This window comes from Xenopus tropicalis, chromosome 4, assembly GCF_000004195.4.
Source record: "Xenopus tropicalis strain Nigerian chromosome 4, UCB_Xtro_10.0, whole genome shotgun sequence".
Taxonomy (NCBI): domain Eukaryota; kingdom Metazoa; phylum Chordata; class Amphibia; order Anura; family Pipidae; genus Xenopus; species Xenopus tropicalis.
Window position 1 is genome coordinate 139,091,401 of NC_030680.2, and position 22,345 is coordinate 139,113,745.

A 22,345-nucleotide genomic window follows, 5' to 3' on the forward strand; every position below is an offset into this window, starting at 1 on the left:
TCCTATTACCATGTTTGCTTCTAAGCTACTGAAGACCAAAGCCAACAAGCCTGATTATTTCGAGCTCTACCCAAAGCTGATAATTAGCTTGTCAGCAATGTCTCTATTTCCTGCTTTGGCCATTAAAAACACATGATTATATTTAATGAAGATCCTTTTTACATGGGACCTTAACTAAATGACCTGATCTTGACAATCAGCTCTTTGGGATTCCACGTATCATTAAATAAAAACTGATCTCACCACTAGATACACTGGCTATTTAACCCTTCGAATAGCATTGTACTAGTTCAAGTGGCAAATTGCTACTGTATCTGTATTAAAGGGCCATGGACAAAACTGCACACAGAAATACACAGGCAATGGGCAAAAACCAAATGCATTCATTATGTTTGTGCCTATGATCGTTATTCAGGGATATAAGACCTTTGCAGGCCGGGGGAAACGTAACAGAGACCCAAAGTGTCTGTAACCCTACAGTCTTGGCTTTGAGATGGAGAACTAACCGCTTTATCTTCACAAGGTGAAGGATGATGTGCCATGGGTCTTAAGCTAAGAGATGTTTAGAGACTGCAATGTCTATGGAGATATGGAACCTAAGCAACTGGTGGCTCATGTGACAGCATGTAATTGTATATACAGCATAATAATCCATTCCCCATGGTAGCCGTATGGAGGTATTCAGAGTCTGCACAATTCAGCCTTTGCCTAACCGCTAAGCTGGCTGCCAAAGAAGCATTTTCTTTAGATGATGCATGATACATCTACGATAGCTTGCAAACATGATCATCACAAAAAACATTAGCCTGACCCAAAAACTTCCTGGGTCACGGTTACAAGCCTTTTAATTCTAAAAAGCACTGGGTTACTTGCTGGTTATTCCACCAGCTTAAATCAAATTCCATAACAAGGATCATTCTTTGTGTTAGAAGGATTTAAACTGTCTGGTACAAACTGCAGACATGTTTAACATAATTTGCTAATTATTAATGGGCACTTAACAACTTCTTTAACAATTAAGAAAAAAATGAATACCTACTAACAACCAACAATGCAGAAAGTGTTCAAACATCAGCTTTTTGGCAATGGCAGGACTGCAACTGCCAGCTAACCACAACTCAGTCCATGTTGAATCACCAGATACAGAATCTATTAAAAGGTCTATTTTTGGATAACACTCCCATTTGAAGCACGTATACAGCATGTAAGGCTCAAAGCCACCTACAGGGGCTACAGTAACCAAGGCTGCCTTTACAGTTGCACTGAGCATTCTGGGACTCAAGAGACAAAATGACTTTCCCCACAAGCGACCAATGGAAAAACAACCAAGGTCTAGGCCAAGTGTTCTGTAGCCCCTAAGTGGGATATACATTGGCTTATCTGGAGGACCAATCAGTACAGAAATATCAGTAAAATACAAGCTAAAAACCAAATGTGCCATAGATCACGGGTACTTCAAGAGCCCCACCTCCTGTATTATCAGAGCAGGCTGCGCCCTCAAACACCAGTCGTTTTCTTAAGTCGACTCAGCTGTCAATGCAATGCCAGTGCTCCCTGCCCAAAGTGCCAGACACTGAAAAGGTTAATATGACATATTTTGCCCTGCCTGAAAGAGCACCCATTTCCGATAAGATGGCAGAATGAGAGAATGTCCCTGATGTGACCTAAATGCTGCTGAATTTTGTGCACTGCGCATAAGAGCTATCTCCTATGCCTCTATGAATATGCACCAAATCACTTGTGCTCCCTCTCTTTATTGATTCCCCCTCCTCTTCTCCTGTCCACAGCTGGCATTCTGCAGTAAGACTCCCAGCAGTACCCAGGCAGGCACGTTCTAACCTCTCAGCTACTTCTAAATCAATAGTGAGATTTGCAGCAATGCTGTCAGCTTGTGCTAATGGCAACCAGACTGGGTCGCCTCCTTTATCCTGTCCCCAGGAGGCGCTGTGATTTATCAGACACCTTTCTGTGGCTGGAGGAGCTATTGACCCCAAATCTTCCCACTGGGATTCACTCCATCGGTTCAGCTCAATTAGCCAGAACATTTCATTCCACCAGAAGAAAACAAGATATTCCATTAACCCCACATATGCCGAGGTATAAAGGCTGTGGCGCTGAAGAAATGAAATCTAATAGATTAGGGGCATTACCTTTAGACAGGCCAATGGCCGTGAAGTCCCAGTAATCTCTTCAGACCCAGTTCTTCGGAGACCTGCACAATGAGAAAATGATTGGCTTTAATACTATGACAACACTAGAAAACCAACATTCAAACGACTTGCTTTAAGGACCCACACCCAGGAGTGCTCACCCTGAACATTCAGAGAAGGTGTAAACAGGTCAGAGAAGCCAAAACGCCACTCCGGCACCCCCAGGGAGCTGGCATTTCAGAGCTGGCTAGCATGAACCTGGCTAAGTGAGCGCTGGCAGCATCCCTAGGAAAAGTGTGTGGCAAAGGATTTTCTTTCTCCTGCTGTCACACCCTCTTCTCTCTCTTCTTCCTGCTACAACTACGCACATGGTCTCCTATCGTTTCCTAGCCATGTGTGTGCTGCAATGTGCATTAAGCGCCCTTTAAAATACTGTACAAGTCTCTTGGGAGGACTTGGTAGCCCAGCAGCAGATTGCTAGAGACAGCAGGTGTGCGGAGTCAGTTGCCCAAAGGGTACAGCAAAACACCTGAGATCCAAAGTGGGAAATATTGGATGTGAGGGCAAGCCAGGAATCACAGATGCAGGCGCTATCCCTTATCACCGTACTAGGATTGCCAGCCAGGGGGGCCCGCGGCACCTCGTTTTGTTGATGTATGACAATGTAACGTCACTATAGAGAACAGGGGAATAAAGTGCTGCTCTATAAATAAAATAAAATGCACTGCAAAGAGTACTAATAAGGCAAATCCCTTCCTTCCCTCCCAGGATGTGTAATGATGCACGCAGCACAATGCTCAGGAAATCACTGCACACCATGATAACCAAGGGACACAAAATGCCCCTGGATATTATCTGGTTAATGCTCCGACAGTCTGGGATGCAGCGAGTGCGAATACATAAGACTACTGAAGGAAGCAATATTAATTACGTCACTCTTTATTAAATCGGGTAGAAGCAGAAGACTTGGTGGAGCATGTTGGGAGCTGCACGGCAGTTTTGCAACAGGTGTGTAAGGCAGTAGTGCTCTTCTGGCTGATAAATGCTGCAGCAGACCTCAACACCAGATTAAGCACAGTGGCTTGGTATGGAAAGGGTTATCAGAGCAGCTCTTAAAAAATTACAGTGATAACCAAGCTGTTTCTGTAATAAAATGCATGAAAAAGAATAAAAATTGTTTAAAAAAAAAAAATTACGGTGACAGTGTTGGGCAAAGAGCTGTAAGTCGGGATATGAAATTGCAGCTACTGATCCCGATCTGCGACATAAGTTTAACTATTCCAACACAGTCTCCTAGCAAAGAACCAGGTGTGCTGCAGGGCTATTAGGCCAAAGTACCAATCAGGGCCACTGGTACATGATATGTAGAGACCTGGTTTGGATTCCCGTCAACTTCATGTGACCTTGGGCAAGTAATTTTACCTCCCTTGGCCACAGGAACCAACAATACGATATTGTTCTACTTGCAGTTCCATAGGAGAGCATTATTGGGAGCTGCACCGTCAGCAATATGAAAGGACTGAACGGCGACATCAAAAGAAATAGCCAGGAGAGAAGAACCAACAGAAGCAGAAAGGAAGGGGAAGACGTGGAGGGGAAAGAGAAGCAGAATAACATGTGTTTCATAAACTGTGCTCATGGGAAGATGGTGGGCCGGAGGGGCAGGTGTTTCTGCTCCATTGAACGTGGGGGGAAAGTAAACAAAGGAGTTTCCATGGGGGAGGGGTTAATAAAAGCAACAGTGAAAACCAATCATTTGCTCTTCCATAATGGAGCAAAGAACATATGGCTTTAAAATTAATAGTGAAAGTGGCCACTGCAAGATTGGTTTAGCTCCTGGGAGGGGACTTTAACCTCACAATTTTGGCCAGCAGTGGGGGTGTTTTAGACTACATAGTGACTGCTTGGGGGGTGCCAGGAGCAAGGAGGGCTTGTTACCATAATGCATCCCCTAGATTGCCTAGATATACCCCCAAACAATGTAGGTCTCTATAAAAATATATCCCATAAACAAGCTCATATGTAAAACCCTGCTTCATTTAACAAAGCATTTTTATAAAAACATATTTTTTTTTAGTATTATGTGCTACTGGAAAATCCTAAATAGAAAACTCCCATTTTAAGAATTAAGGGCCGCCCCCTGGGACCATAGGATTCACAGTGCACACAAACAAGCCAAGGCACACATACATGCTAGGCACCATCAGCCAATTAATGGACAGAGTTCTGCCTTTTGCTCCCACACTACTTCCTGTTACAGTTAGAGCTGCATCACTTCCTGTCAGCTGAGCACACAGCCCATCACTAAATGGCGGCTCAAGGGCAAGGATGTAAAATGGCAATATTTACTGATATATATATTGCAGTGTGGCAAAATTCTTTAATAGGTTACTTAACATAATATAAACTGTTGGTTAAGTATTCATTTTGGGGGTATAGTTTGCCTTTAAAGTCATTAGTAACAGGCATGGCTCGTATGGGCATCTGGCTGCCAGTGGAGAAAATGCCAAGTCTACTCTTAGGATGAATTATCAGACTTTATAGGTTTAAAACATCCAGTATATCCAATGTCTTTCTGTCTAAATCTCACCCAATTCTGCCTCCAGGCTGCCCCCGTGAACACTTGGCACTAAAAGCATCAGCACCAGACTGGACCCTTCCTGGTACCAGCAAGCAGCAGCTCAGGTTACAGCTAAACAGTTGCATGTGCATAAATCTGCTTAATTGGGACAACCAGCAAGGAGACATTATGCCAACGGCATGAGAAATGACAAAGCGCTTGTGTTTTCATAGACCCAAAAGAGTGCCCAGCAGTGCTTCATATGAAACTGGAAACAAAACAGCACCATTATAAACGAGCCACCCACACACAATGGTATAATTGGGAGATACTCAGCCAAGGCATGGGGGGTTTCTTCTATCAAGGAAATGTTTTCTATATAATCTTTTAGCTCATGTGATACCTTATCTGCCGGTAACTCCTAGAGATATATGTATAATCAACATACACACACATTTATTTTTATTAATGTTACAAACACAAATGACAGGAGGAAAACATTTTTCACAGGGGGAAATATATTTAGGTCAAAGGGGGGAGATAACATGGCAGCATATTCAAAAACTGCAAGTCGGAAGAGTTAAGGAAGCGGGGCTCCTGGGCTGAGTATAGCCATGGCTATGGTCAAATAGTGTTTGAATTATTTGCCACATTCCTCTTCTGCCTCTACAGTTTTGCTATTGTTACTTTATCTTTCTAGTCAGGCCCTCTCATATTCATCTTCTGGGCCACTTCCTGGTTGCCAGAGTAAAATGTACCCTGGCAACCAGAGGTGCTGAAATTGCAAACTGTACATCTGTTGAACAAAAAAAGCTAAATAATTCAAAAGCCAAAAAAATAACACTAATGGCAAATTTTTCATCATCATCAGCTACATCATAACTATTCATGTAAAGGTGAACTACCCCTTTAACTCTTATTTTTGACAATACATGTGACAACACCCATGGTGGGTGGAGCACAGATGATCTTCTAAGCAGAGAGACTTTGAATCCATAAATCCACCACTTCAACATGGAATAAGGTGAGGAAGGGGTTAAATGACTGCCACCCTAAGGGGGGGGGGGGGGGGATGAGGCAAACTATCATGGCTTCCTCCGAGTTTGAGGAATCAGAGACAGTGTTTATACACCTTCTTTATATAAGCCCAACTGAATGAGCCCATGACAAAAGGTGGGGATTTTTTTCTTTTTACAATCTAACATAGTTTGCAAAGAGACTAAATTGCTTAAAAAGTAATGAATAAGAAAACAAGGGTCTCCTGCTTTGCTTTGAAGGCTTAGCCTGCAATTATAACAGTCCAGTTCCGCCCTACCAAAGCCTTAGTTGCTTAAAAAATTAAATGGACTGATATGAAACTTAGGCTTAATATTAAGCAATATACATTCATTCAGCTTTCAGAGAGCAAGTGAAATCACCAGTGTCAGGTTTTGTACAATGTCAGTGTGTAACGGGAGCAAGGGGAAAGGAAGAAGCAGCTGGGGAGGAGGCTTCGGGAAGGAGGGAGTGTGCTTTGGAACAAAGGTGACTCTTTTCGGATGGGCCAGACTTTCTGTGGTTTGAGGAAGAGGCAGGAAGAAGGGAGAAGGCACTGAAGAGACAGGCCCTTGTCTGCTTCCCTCTTTGTAGGGAAGGATGGAGTTGGCCGCTGGCCTACGGATGATGCAATCCTGGTGTAAAGAGGCTGAGAGCAGACAAAGTGCAGTATCAATAATCCATGCAGACTCAAGGGCACCTCCGTGGATCTCTCTCTGCCTTTCTTGTTAACCTTTTTACTGCCAACAGAGATCTGAAGTTCAATGCCAGCACGGTGGAACAAACCAGTTCATGGGAAAACAAGACTGTACAATAAAGCTGCTGCAACAGAGTTAAGCTCGGCCACACACTGAAAGATCCAATCTGTGCCTGTTCTGGACCAAATCAGGCTAACCTGATTGGTGGTCCCTCTGCTCATTTAGTAAGGGGGGGATTTCTAGGTGTATGGCCAGCCTAATTCTGCAGGCCTACAGGGCCCCAATGGATGAGGGCTGAATAAATGCAGCAAGCAGGGAGTGTGCTTTGGAACAAAGGTGAGCCCTCGCCCAGCGGTGTACTCCACAATAACTTATATGACCCTGCACATATAAGCCACAATAGTCACAGTGACTAGTTGCATACAAGTATGAGTGGTCATACAAGTACAAATATCCATAAAGCCGGCTGTATGTAGACAAGCAGACTGGGTAACCATTAATCAGGCACCCAAATGAGGGGCCCAGTAAGTGAATATGGGGATATTGCAGGTATTATACTTAATGTACAGAGTAGAAAGTGGTTCAAATACGGCTTTTTGGGCTGCATTGCAGCTTCTAGCATGCAGACTCATGTCGCTCATTAGCAAGAGCATTTAGATCACAAAGCAAAGGGCTCTGCCCAGCAACATGTGTGTCTAAAAATACTGACTGCCCTAGCAATGGCTTGGACGGCACCCCTGGCTTCTTCCAGCACCCTCAGCCTTATACTCCCCTATATTCACAACATTAAAGGACATGGCTACGCCTAGCTGGGACATTAAGGTACCAAGTTCTGGTATCATTCCCTTTCCCCTCTATTAGATCGATTCTGCCCCCGATACTGAAACGTTAATCTTATTCCCAGTAAGACACCAGCGGTGAATGAGTCTCGGCAGCTCTGCTTTCAGTTTTAATCATGTACAGAAATATAATGGCTAAGTGCCCTGGTGACCTCAGTCTAATACTCAATGCTCCTCCTCCATCACCCCCCACCCCTCCAGAATGAGATACAAAGCCCACACAGAAGCTCCACCCAATACTCCAATTAAATCTAAAAAAAATACTGAAAATGGAAATTGAAAGGGAAAACACCCTACCACCCCATTCTACAGCACAATGATTCCATGAAGCCTTTAACAGTTTGCTACTTATACATTCAAACAGTCTGCAGCAGGAACTGGAGAGATTACCCAGAATTCTTAGAGACTAAGACCAAGGATCAGTGACCACAACTGCATCATTTTAACACTTCCTTGAAACAAAGACATACATTAGCCTGCAGCTCCCTGAATAAAACATTCTACACATCCTATCAACTGCCAAAACCTTACATTTGCAGTAGAACAACATGCCGAGGGTTGCAGGCTGCCCAACCCTGACCAAGATCACACTCAAGTTCAGTGACATTATAGAAGCATAGGTGCCCAGCGGTTTAAAGCAATACACATGGCCACAGATCCTTTAGGCCACAGATTGCCACAAGGCCATTTTTCAAGGGAATAAAAACAGTATACTGTAAACTAGTAAATATTGCTATTACAAACAGCATGTATCTGTTTTGCTGTTCCCTGCACTTAGGGTTCTGACTACTGAAACAATGTAGCAGAAGCAGGCAAGAAACAGTGATGAAAAATAAAACCTTGGCTGGAAGAAAGCTACATTGTTGCAAGAGATAACGACTATTGCAGTCACAGTTAATATTTTAAAATCCACCTGTAATTCCTAAAGCGAGCGCATCAGGAAAGTTGCTTACAACCCCATTTATATTTTTGGGTTTACAGCCCCTTTGATTTAAGTTTGAGAACCAAATACTGCAACATGCAGCCGCTCCCCTTCTGCCCCTGTGCGGAGGCTCACAAGGCAGCAACGCTGTAAATATTCATAAGGTCGTGCAACAGTCCAATATACTGTATGACAGCGAGATGGGAGCTACCTCCCTTATCAACACAGGAGTGTTAGGAGAAGAGATTGCCAAGATTTGGTCCTCGTTACCATGGAGACAGGACACTGAACACGGCTTGTGAGGGTTACTCCAACATACGTGTAATCTCACCGTGGAGATGACATCCTCGCCCCTTCCCACTGTATGTTATACTGAGTCTGTATGTTAAGAGGCTATCTTGCACTTTGGGGAATGCAGTATTTCCAGCTGTATCTTTTAGAAAAATAAGATTCCTGAATTTTTGAGTATTTGCCATCTGGACGGTTCATGCCCCATCTCTCCCACTGATATAAGGAAACAGGGGGAGGGAATTTCAGCAGCATCCCAGGATGGGCTGCCATGAGAGCAGGTCTGAATATATAATGGCACATTTTCCCTTGGCACAGTCCTATCTGAGTGCCTGACACAGTCACAAGGCTGCATACAAATGACTTTCTGCGGATGATTGTGCAGTCACAGACATGCCCTGTGCATTACTAGGGATCTTCCAGCACACTGCTGTAGGACATTAACAGCACACTGCTAGGGGCATGCGTTTAGATTGTAAGCTCTACAACACAGGGTCCAATTTGCCTCCTGTATTCATCAGTATTTGTATGTTTGATATATTAACCTTTCTTTTGAATGGAGCTACCATATAGGTTGAATAAGTGTATAATAATCATAATGAGCCATATCTGTAAAGGTGGGCACACGGGCTGATTCTAACTGCTGATATCGGCCCTGAAATTAGCCAGATCTCGATTTTTCCGTCAAATTGGGGACTGTGTCGGCTCCTCGAACCAACGGCGCCTATACCCGTCATTCTAATTTGATTGTTTGTCCCCAGGACCAAACGACCAAATTAGCCCAATATCACCCACCAGTAGGTGGCGAGTGGATCTCACCATGTATGGCCACCTTAACACTGCTGAACAACCTATGGCCAACCCGCCATCATGCCTTCAGTATATAAGAGTTATTGAGGAATGCTGGAGGGCAGCAGTCTAGACATCCCAGCTGTATAACATTAGCAATGACTCTGAGCACCCGTCAGAGAGATCCATAAGAGACAACGCAATGTAATAAGTAGCCAGCAAGCTACTAATTGTCTTTCTGACTGTGCCTTTCAATACAAAGTAGCTGCACAGAGGGTTTATTTTCTCAGGCAAACAAGGCTTCTTTAGTCATGCTACAGCAGAGAAGTGTGAAGGCATTCAGAAGGAAAATGTTTGTTTTAAAAAGAAAAAAGGAAAAAACTACATAGCCTAGCAATTCCAAATATGTACATTTACCTTGCTTTGAAAGGGCCACTACACCTTCATTTTCATTATGTTTATTCTAAAGTGGTGGAGTTTTCTTACAGTGGTTCCAAACCCTGCACAAAAAATTACATACTTACAGGCGGCACTTTTGAAAACAGTAGGTTTCAGATGGCAGCCCTTGGTATAGCAGTGGTAACACCTTCACAATACATGAAAAAATGCTGCAATGATTGGGGCCCCATAAACTGTGCCATCTGCACTGCCCTTCCTTATTCTATGTTGCCATATTGCTCGCCCAAGAACCTGTCCTATAACCCACTGATATAACAACTCAGAGCCCAAAACATATGGCAGCCAGCATAGACCTAGATTTGCCAAAGATGGCCTATGGCCATCAGGAAGAATCCCATAGCATCGGCCATTAAAAGTACAGTTGGTCATGTGACTTGCTACAAGGAGTCAGTCAGTTTTCAATAAAATATCAAACTTCTTAAAGTCTCATCAAGGTCTGTTAAGGTGCCCATACACATAAACATTCGCTCGCTTGGGAAGGTCACCAAGTAAGCGGATCTTCTCCCGATATTCCCACCTACAGGTGGGCAATGGCGGCAATCAGTTCGGGGACCGCATCAACGAGCCGATGCGGTCCCCAATCTGACTAAATCTTTTAACCTGCCCAATCGATATCTGGGCAATTTCAGGCCAGATATCGGTCAGGGATGCCCCTCGTTCCTGCCCCTACAAGCTGCCGAATCGGTCCAAGGGACCGATATCGGCAGCTACAATCGGCCCGTGTTTAGCCACCTTTAGGGAGAAGGGAGTAAATAATGCAGGAAATACTCTGCTCTATTAAAGTGATTTTATTTCATTATTCTGCCCTTTAAATGTGATTTTTTGAAAGCAGGAAAAGTATAACCAGTGATATGTGCCAGAATAAGTTCAAATAAATCTGTTTTAAAGGACAAAATGCCACAAGGTGCCTACGACATACCTAGCAGGGTGCTTAAAATGACTCAAGGGGCAAGTCATAACCAGAACTGAAAGCAGCAACAGGAAGAAGGGAGATCTGACGTCGAGCTCACTAGCACACAGCACCCTGTGCCTTGCACTACTGTGCCCAAATCATTGTGCTTTCCACAACAGGGTACAAGTGAGAATGTGCTCAGCTGTACATCTGGTCTGGCCAAAGGTCAGGGTGTTCCTATTAACAGGGACTCTCAACTGTGTCCCTTATCTCGAGGGCTACTGAAAATTCTGTACCTGTTTCCTGCTGTCTGTAAGCTGTCTGTTCTGACTGGATGAAGCACAAAACAACCAGCCATCAACCAGCTGCCTTTGTGGCAATGCCCCCATAAAGGCTGCCATACACAGGCCAATTGTAGCTGCCGATATCGGTTCCTTAGACTGATTCGGCAGCTTATCGGCCCATGTATGGGCACTACCGACGGGCCTGCCAGACCAACGCCTGGCCAGAAATTGATCAGACAGGTTTAAAAACTAGTCAGATCGGGGGAACGCATCAGCTCCTTGATATAGCCGTAGGTGGGGAAATCGGGAGAAGATTGCCAAGCGAGCGGATCTTAGAGTGTATGGCCACCGTAAGCTGATGCCATGATCAACTGTTGTGCAAGAAATCCCACCAAATTCTCAAATTGATTTAGATCAAGACAATCAAAAAACTGCCTCTGCCTCATCTTTATATATCAGTGAGCATCAGACATCTATTTCACAGGCGTGCTAATGAAGACAGTCGAGTGAGATTATTAACCAGCAACGCAAATTAAACCATTAAGAATACATTATAGGAAATTGTTTCCAAACGAAGGGTTAAGTCAATTTAATTTCAAATTTAAAAAGGTGCTTAAAAAGGCATGCAAAAAATAATAAAGTTACTAAACATTTCATAGAGGTATAAAATGTATTGCGTATTATTACAAATGAGGAGTTTTTCATGATTTGGGGCGCAATGCCTTAAAGAATGTCTCCAACCAAAACCCAGCGGTACAGATACTGCTTCAATAGCTATTACATTTACATATAACTTTAAAACCAAAAATTTTTTCTGGATTACACGCCCTTTTAAATTCACCAAAACAATATTTAAAACTCCTACATATGATCTGAGTGCACATTTTCTTACTGGGCGTCAGTTAAAAAGGATATATTTTATTTAAAAAAAAAATACCTGTGCTTTTTCTGGCAGGGCTTTTGGCAGTAGACCATAAATATGTATTATCTACTATATTGAACACAAATGACCAGGTGGAGCTTTGTTTAGAGAACAGATAAAAAATGGCTGAACAGTGCAAGAGCTGATAAACATACAGTAATAAAAATACAAGACCTTAGATTTAACTTGGACATTTCAAACATACAGCACAGAAAGAAACAGCATGTCAAGATAATGAATATTATATGAATATTAAGTATTAGTGTTACTGGTCCTTTAACACATAGAGAAAAAGATGGGGGGGGACCTTCTCCAGAGGCCCATAATTTAGCCCAATATAAGTGACAAAACATGACAATGCAGTAGCTTATCTAAGCCACAAAACCTGACAGGCACAAACAAGAAGCCTGAGAATCTGGAGCATAATATATAGAAAGATATAGCTATTTGCAAAGATAAAGACAAAGGCTGTATTTAAAATAGTAAACATTGGCTTTTCTGCCAAGTTCAGAGTGAAAGTGTTTTTTTTAAATGTAAAGCCACACAAGGGACTGCCATGGGGGGAGATGAGATTTACTGACATTATCAGAAGCTTTGTGCAAGGCTTGGGCCAGAGGGGAAAGGAAATCTAAAAGCGTCAAGAAACCCCTGATACGTGCACCCCTAAGAACCGCAGTTGTGAATTCAGTATGCCACATTTGGGCTGTGATTGGCTACTGGTAGGTCTTATATAGACTGGCAGCGTACAGGAGGCTCTGTTTGGCAGTACACATGTTTTTTATGTATCTAAAACTCCGGTCCCCAACCTTTTTTTTACCTGCGAGCAACATTTAAATAAAGCATGAAAAAAATTCCTAGGGGATGACCAATAAGGGCTGCGATTGGTTATTTGGTAGCCCAATGATGACTAGGAGGCTCTGTTTGGCAGTATGCGTGATCTTTATGCCTCATAATCTTGTCTTCAAGTCAGAAATTCAAAAATCAAAACCTGCTTTGAGGCCATTGGGAGCAACATCAGAGGGGTTGGGGAGCAGCATGTTGCTCACGAGCCACTCGTTGGGGATCACTGATGATCTAAAACTTGCCTTCAAGCCAGGAATTCAAAAATAAGCACCTGCTTTAAGGGCACTGGGAGTAACATCCAAGGGGTTGGTGAGCAGCATGTTGCTCGCGAGCCATTGGTTGGGGATCACTGGTCTATGGCATAAAGGGGCCCAGAAGGAGTCCAGCAGTGGGTTAAGTACCTGCACTGTACCTATCCACTGTAGTAAGAGACTAAGGAAATGGAACACAAGCAGAACGGAGCTGCTGTCTCTAGGAAGCACAACACAACATTGTGCCTTAATACAGGATTGGGAAACTAAGGGCTCGTGGGCTGGATGTGGCCCTGCAAAGTCTATGGACCCCCAGCCTGCCCAGAGCCCCATAGACTTTTGTATGACATTATTTTAATACATGTGGCATGACAAAACATTGAACTGCTCAACAAAAATCATTTAATCTAAGAGTGCCAATACAGCATGTATGTATAGAACAAAGTCTTATTTGAATTAAAATAAAACAACATTACTAACTTAGCCTAAAGAAGAGTCCAAGCCATAAAATTCCAGGCCTACAATTAGAGAGATGGACAGAAGGTTAGATAGAGATCAAGCCACGTCTCCAGGGAGAGAGATCAAATATGCACTGGTGATTAGGTCTTTCATAGGCACACACAGTGCTGCAAGCAGAAATTGCCTGCGCCAGGTTCTATTCTGTGGCAGCAGCACTAGAGTGTTAGAAAATAAACATTATGCACAGCAGGGGACCCCATCAATAAGGCTGAGCCCAGAATTCTGCCCGTTATTGCATTTGCCTTGCTATTCTGCACTGAACTGGGAGGTGGGCACAATTGAAATCAAAATGGCTTTTGTGACAACATGGCCTATAATTCATAACCTGCCCTCAACTCCCACTGATAGATCTCCGGAGCAAAATAAAAATGGCTTTTCCTATAATTCATAAGCTTCTACCATGCTCACTGACAGGCCTCCGGAGCGAGCTACCAAAGCCCTGACACAGCAATGCCAGAAATCAGCGTCATTCGGCAATCCAGATGCCTGACCAAAATGTATAATATCCAATATGCAGTAATAACAAACAAAAGACTGGAACCTTTACCCCAATCTTCCTTTCCACGTGTGAATGAACTAATCTAACGGTTTACTGGTCCAGATATCCAACTGAATGTAACAAAGCTAAAGGCACACTGGGACTTTGGAGTCTCTGAATGGGGGGTCCACCAGTCACTGGCACATTTGCCATAGGCAGAAAGGAGTGTTCTACCTGAGTGCAGCTTTGGTCTATATGCCCCATGCAAGTGCCATTAGCACAGCAAAAGTGTGGAAACAGGGACACCTTCCATCAGTTTTGGGGGCATTTTTGAGCAGATCTTCACAATAAAAAAAAAGGCAGCACTATCTGAAACATTGTGCTTTCAATATGAATAAAGCTAATAATTTCAATAAATGGACAAGGAACATCTGAAAGAGGTGATGTTCTGTAACTGCTCACACACTGTAACACTTACAAATGGAGGCATGCCACGCACAAGCACTGGGTTCCAGACAATGTTATTTACTTAAATCAAATCACTGCTGCCCACAAGAAACATTCCAACATTTTTATTTTTTTTTTTATAACATGTCAGAATGTGATATTCAGTACCTCGATGGAACATATGTTTCACTGTAAGCACATGGAACTGCTGACATGTTTCCTTTAGAGGACTAAGAAACCTCAAGGTGAATTAACTTCCCGCTGCCTGGGCAGTAACAAGGTGCACAGCCATCAAGCGACAGATACTTTTTTTTTCAAATTATCTGCTGAAACTGCTAAAACTAAAGAGCAGTTGTAAGAGCCCTTCCAAACCAATATGGTTAAATTAACTCTTAATGGCCCTGTCTTCAGCAAAAGGTGGCCCGGCCTTGGCTAATATCTACATAAATGCCAGGCAAAGTGCTGGAAAGTATTAAAGGACAAAGAAAGGCCAATTGCAGAGAGGAAGAGTGCCAAATTTGTTAGGCAACCCTCAGTGCATCTAATCACTATTGTCGGACCCTGCACCTCCATATTTATTTCCCACAGAGCCCTGGGCTGGTGTGTGTGTGCACTATAGTAAAACTACACAGGGTATATGCACTAGCCCAGCGTTGCACATAAAACACACATCACCATCTAAATGCCAAACACTGCTTTAAAAATTACTTTTTGCATACACATTTTCTTTATTTTATTATTTTTGTTTTATTCATTTTATTTTTGTTTTCCCACAACCAACACTATGTTTGCACAAAGTTATCCCTGGCTAGCAGACCTGTCCCCGATATACCAACCTAAGGTGGGCAAAATCAAATCACATGGATACAGGCAGTGAGGGAGAGGACTGCATCAACAAGCCAATGTGGTTCTCAATCCAACCTGACTGATATCTGATGTCAATCAGGTAGGCCCGATGGAGGCGGGGCAATGCCAATGCCAATGCTGAGGCATTTATCTGCAGGCCAAGATTCAGCCCCGTGTGGCATTAGCCTAACAATTATACCGATCAAGGGCTCATATCTTAAAAGAACCAGATATATATTGTTTTACTGCTGCACAAAATCCTTGCACCCCCTCATTTCCTTGTAAGGCGTTGGCCATTTAGTTTACTCAGTTTAGTAATGACTGACACTATCAAAGGCAAATAATTGATTAGGAAAAGTAACTTTCCTCTCTATATCAGACTAAGGAAATGATGTAGTCTTATCACTCCTTGTTCTAGCGTCTCTCTTCTCAAATGTTTAAAGGAGAAGTAAAGCCTTTCATTTACAATGTGCCCCCCTGCATAGGTCCCATCTCCCAAAAAGGGCCCCTCTCCCTGTTGGCAAGAGTGGCACATTCCACATGTTGCCATCCCAAGCCAGAACCTGTGCAATGAAAAGCAGGGCCAGGTCAGCTTTATTAACCATGTTTCAGAACAGGGACCCTTCGCCAGGGAGCATGGGTGATGAGGCTGGTAGAGGCCCATGGAGCATAAAAGGCTTTACTTCTCCTTTAAAAGCAAACAATGGCCGTAAAGCTGGCCACAAATTGTCTGATTTTTATGACAAGTAGCCTACATCATGGTTGATTTCCAATGAACTGACCAAAGGGCCAATACACAGATTGCTTAGTGTGCAACTGGGACAATGACATCATAAATATGAAGAAGCAGCCATCTGATGCCACTGTTTGTATCGGCAGTTTAATAGTGCATATGACAGCCCTCAGCGGTGATGCACACAGCACTTTGAACCCAATTATTTTCTCATGGAAAAATCCTCTGCATTGGAACAACCTCTAAGTATGTTTTCATTAGCGCATAGGCTTTGTTGGGAAAGCAATATGGTAAATCCCATTCTGCTGTATATAGGAAAAAAATAAATATACAATAAACTCTTCTACTTACTGGGTATATTCTCCATTGCTGCAATGCCCATTACTACTCCCTGCTCTGTATTGATGAACCTCTGCAATCTCTTTATTCCCATTTACAGCTATGGATAGTAAAGCCACAGCTCAGTTTGGGTCTCCATGGAAACATGACAGCGTAAAATAGGAAAATTAAAAGCCCTACATTTGTTATTAGCTTCCTCCGAGTGGGCATATGACTACTACAGGAACACAAGGTGTAAAATCAATACTGGTATTAGTTTATTTTTTTATATGAAATACTTGAGACCTGGGTTTTTCTGGATAAAGGAGTCTTTTCTTAATGTGGAGCATATATTAAGGCTACAACCTCAACTGTAATACACCAGTCTAAAAATATCAATAAAATTCTACAATATTACATTGGCACTGTGATTATCAGAGAAAAGCAGGAGTTCAGCATAAAAAAATCCCTGTAAGGAGAAGTCCTAAAAGGGAAACCTGGACTGGGTCAGAAAAGTAAGAGTGCAAAGCCAGAAAATGAACAGAATCTCCCCTGTGTGCCAAGTGGGAAATAAGCCACTGTGCGTGGCTCATATGGAGGCTGAAATAGAGCTGAAGAGGTCTAGAACCAGCATTATAGGGTTTTGTAGTTCTATTTATGCAACTTGAGATATACATATATCAATCTGTTACCTCTTAAAGGGAAACTAATCCTGAATGAACGTATGTGTAACTGTTTAATTCCCACCCCAAAGCCAATGCTTCTTTTCCCGATTCCTCTACTTCCGTTTAACCCTGCCTAGGGGTGGCAACATGTAACAGAAGAGGTCAGAGTGCTAACCTGTATGTGCCCTGGTTATACAGACAGAGGTGCACTTTTGGGGAAAATGTATAATGCAGATCAGAAAATGGGTCCCCTTGAAGGGTGGGTCTTCATGACTACCTTTAATACTGCAGAAAAAGTGGTGCATCACTAGTTCTAAACCAATATTTGGGTCACAAAGCAGAATCCCGGCCTTAATTTTGTTTCCCTGAGTTTCACAAGCTGTGGTCAGCCACCTGTGATAAAACATTAAAATTTGTGGACAAAACAAGAATAAAGACTGTTGTTGGGCAATGTTTTGCTTAGAGTGATTCTATAGACATTAGTGCTGTTTGCCAAGGAAAAGGGTGTATTTAAGCTGCCCTGCACTCACAGGAAGGAGATCAATGAAGTTCTATGAATTTGAGCTGTAATGGGTGGGGGAGCCTGAGCGCCTTTTTCCTACCCTGTACCAGTCTACAAAAAGCATAAAGTACTGCATATAGCAATGTGCAAGTGACCTGAATATGAAAGGGAAATAATCTAGGCTACTCCTACTCCATTTATAACTTTCCATTCTGAACTGCCCTGTGTTGTTTCATTCTCAAGCTGTATCCTGCTGAAATGACTACACAGCATCTACTTTGTCATTCAGGTCAGATCTACGCAGTCAGTCACGGCTGATATCTTGCTACAGTGCTTAGGGCTGCTGGAAAGCAAATCCTTCAATGGAATACCTATGCTTGCTACACACCATCACCATTATTCACTCATCCACCCAAATCACTGGATCATTAGGGATCCCTGTGGAAAATCGCCAACAGCCACATACAAAGTCAAATATGAACATATCCTAATTTAACTGTGAAACCTGACCAAGTGATCCGGATCATTGCTCTCGTCACCTGTAAAGTTTAGCCAACATGGCCGGGAACAGGTTAACCAAATCTCTGCAGACAGAAATAGGCTAAAGCTGGCCATACATTAAAAGATCCACTCAATTATCAAGGTCACAAACTGAGCGGATATTCCCACATTGAGTTGGGTGATATGGAACTGATCCAATCGTTTGGCCCTAGGGTGCCAGTGACTGCTATAAAGGTCCTCAGAGAAAGGACCCCATCAACAAGCCAATCTTTCCTAGTCAGTGAGATTTTTAAACTTGTTTGATCAATATCTGGGCAATTTTCATTCTTTGAAATTGGGGAAGCACGTTGCCTTTGGCAGACACTGGTTGTCAGATGGAAATTGCTCTGAAACAATTCTGGCAAGAAGGGGCAACTTTTCCTTTTATTCTTTTAATCTAATACCTTAATTTCCTTATAGTTAGGGCAAAATTACTTTATTATAGTAATTACCAAGGAAAGATTCTACATTTAAGGCTGTGGTACACGTAGGAACGTAGAGTTCCTCTCAAGGCAACTTCTGTGATTTCGGGGGAAATCACTGCGCCGCGTATGCCATCCCACCGGCGATTTACATTCTCGCCTGTGGGATGGCATTTCTGGGAGATTTGTCGCGGGCAACAAATCTCTACATGTGCCACAGCCCTTAAGATGATGATGTAGCTGCCCTATGGGGTAAGAAAGATAAGTCTTGGCAAAGGTCATCATAGAGGAAAATAATGGGCAATATTCCAGAAAAAAGGCAGCTAATCACATCAATAAAATATACAGGCTTCATCGCTGGTCTGCCATTCCTAAGGTAAATGTGATGGAAAGCAAGGTGCCACAATGTGCTTACGTTGCAGTTCAGGAATTTATATGCAGTGTCAAAAGCAAATGGGACACAGGCATTAAATGTCATTATAGACCAAATGACAGTACTGGCCTATTACAGCAGTTTATTATGCCTATGTTTTCTACTTGGGTAATAACCTATGCCATAAAAAGATCAGATGGTATATCATTTTAGAGCTCAATCAAGAATGATCTTCTGCACTGTCTAAAAGACAACTGCCACAAAAATAGACTAAGAATGCAAAAAAGCAACTTGCTGCCTTCCACCTGCATTTAACTTACATAAGGCCAATATGCATAAAATTGCCCACCCCCAAAAATGCATATACTTCAGCTTCCATAAACAAAACCACACTTAGTTGCTTTATGTGTCACAAAAAAACACACAGTAAGTTAACCTGTGAATATGACATTTATTGGAACAAACAACCCTGGAGAAGAATCATTAATAATTACAGATTAAAATCAGAATTATTAAGAAAGTTCTGTGTAGAACTGGCCTATGTACGTATACATCTGGAGGAGTGCATATTTGCATAAAACCAAAAGGAAACCTTTAACCCACACAGACAATTACCAGCTTTAAAAAAAAGAGGTGGTTAATCAGTTACATCATAGGCTGGTAAACACTGTTATTGAACTGCTGCCAAAGATATTCATCAGTTAACTAGTATTTATGGAGTTACAATAATTTAGTCTTGCCCCTATGACCAAACTAACAGAAATAGTTAAACACAAATTATAATGGAACAGCTCAAACTGAAAAACAGCAAATGCTGATGACTAGCATAACCCAAAGGCCTTAAAGGACAACCTAAATGGTTTGCCCCTCAATAACGCCCCAGTTTCTCCTCATCTTCTCTTTTACTGATTCACTGCCCATGCTCTGGGCTGCTGTCAGGCCTACAACCCTACGTACAGGAAGCCCTGAGAGGCCAATTCAGAGCACTATTTGGTGTTAAGACCCACATGAGATGGGATCCTCCCCATATGGTTCCCATAGAATTACTGAACAACTCCTACAGTATCGGAACGGAGGTTCAGGGCACTGCTGTGTTATAATCATGTAGGCACAAGAATAATCTCACCATGGAGCCTAGATAAGTCATTTGCACAAAGGCAAGTCTTATAGCTGAAGGCCTAAGGGCTTTGTATGATTATTGGTACATATATGTTGGCTTTGTTAGTAGAATGGTTATCATTATCAGCAATCAGTTCAGTGATTGGTAGCCTTAGCTGAGCAATTTGGCCAATCCAAAGTAAGTATGGCAACCTAACTGGTAGAATTGACAAAAGCAAACCAAACCATCTGGGTAGAGAAAATTCAGACCTATAAGGACCTGTGCCTCCATACAGACATTCGAATGACCAGCCTGTGTGGCAACCAACCGATATCTGGTCACTCAACATTTATTGCTTAATTATATATTGAGGAAAAGCTGTCAGATATTTCAGGGCATGTGTGGCCAGCTACATAAATGAAAAGAACTGCTAGCAGATTACAGAATGAAACACCCACAGCATATAGATAGTATACTGACATATTAAAGGTTTTTAGCTCATTCTAACCTAATCTTCAGCCATGCTCTCACTAACAAAACATTCCCACAATCCATCAGGTGATCAGCGCAAAAGAATGCAGTGCCTTGGGAAAAAAAATCCAAAAAAGTCAGCAACTGTCATTAAAGGAAGGACTGAAACAATGCTGAGTCATTCAGCAAAACAGGCTGGTTAGGTCTGCAGACAAAGACCTTTCTCTTTAAACGAAGGAAGGAACTGATGGTAAAAAGTAAGCAATCTGGGTTAATTCTATAAACTTGCTGCTTTAACTCTAATGGAATGGCATGCTAGAAATTGCATCCAGGGGGTTGGGCCCCTCTGACAGGAAACGCAGAAGCAAAGAAAGTCAAGCATATCCCATCCTCCACCCTCCGTATCTTTTGGAGGGCGCAGGGCCGGTGAGCTCATCAGACTGCCCATGCTAGGTGAGCCCATATCAGGCTGTGTGTGCAACACTGGGGACACGGGGAAGCCCTCATTAGGCCTCGGGGAGGCAGGCACCGACAGGGTTAAAGGGAAACTGACACTGCAATAATAAAAGAAGAAATATATCCAGGAGACCAGCCCTTGAAGGGATGGGCAACCTTCAGCAATCAGTTTCTTATCTATAACTCTGAATTCAGGCCCAGGCTGGCAATCTGGGGGTTCCGGCAAATGCCAGAGGGGCTGCTGTAAGGTGCCATAGACACTCACTATTTATTGGGCCTCTTTGTACTAGAAATGCCAGGGCCTATTTTGAATCCCAGTCTGAAACTGCTAAGGCCAGATTTATAAAGGCTGTAATAAAATCAACTTAAGCTGCAAAGAGGCAGCATTTAAAATATTTCAGAAACAGGCTTATAATGTAATGCCCCTACCTACCAACTCACTAGGTTCAATTAAAACAAGTAGGCAATAAACAAACCAGTTTTCAACACTGAAGCGCCTGAGAAGTACCAAAGAACAAACAACCCAATGTGGAATTCAGATATCTTTTACTTCAATTCATGAACACATATAATTCATTAGTGACTGGCCAGTCTACTTAAGAATCAATAAATTACAAATACAGTAAAAATATACATTGAAAAAAAACATTAAAAATGTATGGACTACTCAATTCATAGACAAAATTCATCAGAAAAAAATAAAGTACACTGTGCTGAAAAACTGATATTATAGAGATCTCTCAGTACCCAGTAGTAGTCAACAACCTACTCCTTATGCAGTGCAATAATATGAAAGTACCATATGTTGGAGTGTGTTACTCTCTCTTATTATTGCTTTGTGCAACGTTTTTGTTAATAAGTGATAATTCGCCACTAGTACACAGTTGTAGTTCACCAACCTCCTCCTTATGCAGTGAATAATATGAAAGTACCAAATGTTGGAGTGTGTTACTCTCTCTTGGTAACAAAAACGTTTCACAAATCATTAATATATGATAATTTGCCACTATACACAGTTGTAGTTCACCAACCTCCTCCTTATGCAACATTTAATAGAATAAGTACCAAAGTACAAAAGAACACATAAGTAATGCAGACTGAAACCAAGATCTCTGTCCTTCCAGGCACCAATACTAACCATTATGCCACAGAGCAGGATATATGAAAGTCCCTCATAAGAGAGAAATAATCGTGTATATAAGTAGCAAAAGTCACAGTTCAGACCTCTCATATATACACACCCATTCAATAAAACAGACAATAAAATAAACAAGCAGCAAAAGGGAATATTGAGATATTAAATGTGACCTTTATAAGGAATGAAATAAAGCAGCAACATGTTGGATTGTAAGCTCTAAAGAGCAGGGTCCCCTTTACCACTGGTAAAACATACCACTGTATGTTTGCTTTATACACCCTGCAGCATATGCTGGTTCTTTATAAATACTTAATGACAAGCAAGTTTACTTCCAAATGTCGCCGCTGCAAGTAGGATGGCCCAAGTAATAAAATGAGATTGCTGTTTGGTCAAGAAAGAAGGGCAA

At 42.3% G+C, this 22,345-nt stretch overlaps 1 protein-coding gene across 6 annotated transcripts in view; it reads right to left on the minus strand.

Moving 5' to 3' along the window:
• Positions 1-22,345, minus strand: part of setd5 (SET domain containing 5) — a 57,227-nt gene that overhangs the window by 30,848 nt on the left and 4,034 nt on the right. For all 6 annotated transcript variants that reach the window (XM_004914108.4, XM_002938389.4, XM_012961698.2 and 3 more), the window contains exon 2: positions 2,151-2,212. The gene's annotated coding sequence lies outside the window, so the exon portion shown is untranslated. The remainder of the gene's footprint in view (positions 1-2,150; positions 2,213-22,345) is intronic.